We start from the raw sequence: 3468 nt of genomic DNA, 5'->3' as shown, positions 1-3468 counted from the left end.
ATAAATTAGCTTTTCACAATATAATCAAGGTCTCATATAATCTCATTTATATGCGAAGCCAATATTTTATAATCAATTGGTTTTAACATAGTCCAAGTAAAATTTGCATAGATATGCAAATGAGCACTAGCCAAAAAGAATGCTGTTTAAAAAATAAATTTAAGCTTAATAAAAGACAAATTTTAAGATCTCTTCTGCTACTATTTAAAAAGTAAACTAAAAGTTATTATTCAAGCATTAAATCTCACCATTAATGAGACACCATAAGTATACTGTAATGCATACATTTTACTTGAAATGTATGCATTGCAGTATTGGCCAGCATACCTCTCTCCTACTGGTTTTTCTGAAAAGCAACCAAGTTTGTTGCTCTGTTTAAATGAAAGTAAAAGTTTTTAAAAGAAGCTCCTTAAATGTGGCTTAAAGATTGCTCTGTGAGAAAAAAACAGAAGGAGATTCCCTTCAAATATCTAGGAACTATAATTAAAAATAAATTTATTAGACCTCAAAAGGTGGAAATACGAAAAGATTTCCTTAAAACCTTAAGTGACTTTTAGAAATTATTAGAGGACATTAATTAGTTAAGACCTTATCTAAAAATCTCTATGGAAAAATGACAAATTTATTCAATATACTTAGGGATCCTAAGAAAGTTTTTTCTTAAATGTATGCAAAGACCTACAGAATCATTTTCTAATTCAAAATAAGTAATTTGCATTTTGCCTCCCTAAACAAAGTTTATATCAATATCCAAAAAATAAAAAATAAAAGACTAATAGCAGAAATCCAATTAGTATCATTTACTGTCCACACCCAAGGACAAATAAAGTAAGTAAGTAAATAAATAAATAAACCTTATTTCAGACTGATTTAAATTGGCAAATTGAACTAAGTAAATATTGAGGGGAACTTAATTGTCACCTACTAAAAAACAAATTACTACAGTTTTTATATTACACCCCTACTATTATACCAAAAAATACTAGGCAGAAACCTATTCCTGAAGCATTAACTGTTTTTACTGATGGTTCATCTAATGGTAAAGCTGCTTATCATGCAATGAATTCAGACCAAGTCATCCAGACCAGTCATACTTCTGTGCAACAAATTTAATTGGAAGCTATCAAGGCTGAATTGCAGAATTTCCAAAAGTCTCTTAATATTATTTCTAATCTGCCTGTGCTACTGGCCTGGTAAACAGAATTACAACTACTCAATTAAAATGGCTCAGTTACTAAAGTCTATTTATATTATTTAAAAAGGTCCTGGTCCTTTAACAAAAGGAAATGCATATGCTGATCAATTAGTTGCTTTATTAAAACAGGCCACAGAATCTCATCAACTTTTACATCAGCATGCCAAAATATTATACAGCAGGCAAAACAGATTATCAAGGAATGTTCCCCTTGCATGTTACATCTGCCTCAAGGGCCTCTAAAATCCCAACTTAAAAAATAGTGGAGAAATCTCCATAAGTAAACTACATCAAGCCTTAATTACTTTAAATTTTTTCACTTGTAATGCTGATGGCAAGACACCCATGGAATTACACTGGTGTCAGAATAAGCCAAAGGAAAATGGTCTGGTTAAATGGAAAGATCCTGAGTCTGGTTTATGGAAGGGTCCCTTTATTAACCTTTGGTCGAGGATATGCTTGTGTATTTCCAGAAAACTCCTTCAAGCCTGTGTGGAAACTTCAACAATGGATTCAAAAGAAGAACTGCTCACCCTGTGTTTGCAGCTGCAGACAATCGACTAGTCCAACCACAGATAGTAGTAGCCCCAAACAACATGCTGAAGATAAGAAATGTGAGGAGAATAAGACAGAGAAGAAACAGTCCAGAGATGACCTGGGGGATGGTGAAGAATCCTTGCTATGCTAGCAGTCATCAGTTGTGCGATGGTGCAGGTTAGCCTGGACAAAGCCGAAGAAGGTTGGACCTACATTGTCATTGCCCACCGTTTGCCATATTTACATCTACAATGTATCCAAAATTGGTCTTTATGTTGGTTGTGAAATACAAGTAAAGGTTCATTTTTTTTCATTGTGGACATCCAATTGACCCAGCATCATTTTAAAAAAATTACCATTCTTTCACACTTGCACTGAAGTGATCTTGAATATGTTAATATGTGCCAATTATCTATTTGACTATAGTTATGTCAGTTTCACACTGTAATAAGTGATATAGCTTTATTCTAATTAAGGCAGTATTGTACTGGTATTTGGTAGTTTAAGTTCTTCAGCATTGTGTATCTTTAATATTGCCTTGGCTATTTTTGGACTTTTATTTTTTCATGTAAAATCAACATATCAGTTTACACACATACACACATAAACACACAAAACACAGCTTCTGGGGTATTGATTAAGATTACAATGCATTTTGGAAATCAACCTGAGAGAATTTCTATATTTTCAATATTGTTTTCTGTCTATTAACATGATATGTCCTTCCATTTATTTAGAAATATGGCATAGCTTTCATTTAAAGATTTAAAATATTTCATTATTTATTTATCTATCTATACGCACATAAATGTAACTTCTACATATAAATATATTTGTCACTAAGACTTTAATTCTATTGGTGAGTAGGAAATATGTCTTAGTTTTCTGCACTTCCTACAGTTCTAAAGGGGTAACAAAATCAGGTCTTTTGTGTATATCTTAATCAGCTAATTTAATAACTTAAGAGTTCCCATGCCCTTAGAATAAAAACTTGTATAATGTAAGTACCATTAAAACTTCTAGTAGCACCTCACAGCTGGAGAGCACTTAAAATTATTTACAAATGATTGCAAAATATTATCTTACTTGAACCTTAATTACATTTTTTAGTTTTTTCAAAAGCTTTAGTATATAAACACATAATATGTGCATACTATGATCTCATGCAATGATATCTAAATAATCTTTATTACCATTTAGTAGGACAGACTGCTTGATATAGTAATAAAGCAAGCTATACTGTGAACCTATTGTGTAGCAGGCATTGTGTCAACTACTGTGTATTAAAGAGATTTCAAGAAATCACAATTTAATGTTTGAAGGGATTACGGTGGCTGAACCAAGAAGAGAAATCCAAGTTCCCACTTGGCACCAGAGGGAAAATCCCATGGGTTAAAATTTCCTTTATAGAGATTTTTATCCAGGTGGTTTTATTTTAACTTTATGCTTCAGTGCACTGGAAAGAAAACAACATGTGGCATAACACATATATATTTTGTGAGAGCTTCCTAGTTTCATTCTCTGCCCTGGAGCCTTACCCTCTAATCCCTCCTGTGCAGTGTTCTTATATCAGATTAACATTTTCCAAACACAAACTATATGATTTCTCTTCTCAAATCTTCCAACTTCCCCCCACCCCTTTCCTGCCTACATCATATATCCTCTTCCTCTTTCTTATGAATAAAATGCAAACTCTCCAATCTAGCCATTCAGAGTCACCATTATCAATTTCTGTC

Source organism: Cnephaeus nilssonii, assembly GCF_951640355.1.
Source record: "Cnephaeus nilssonii genome assembly, chromosome: 3".
NCBI lineage: Eukaryota > Metazoa > Chordata > Mammalia > Chiroptera > Vespertilionidae > Cnephaeus > Cnephaeus nilssonii.
This window is presented reverse-complemented; position numbering follows the sequence as displayed.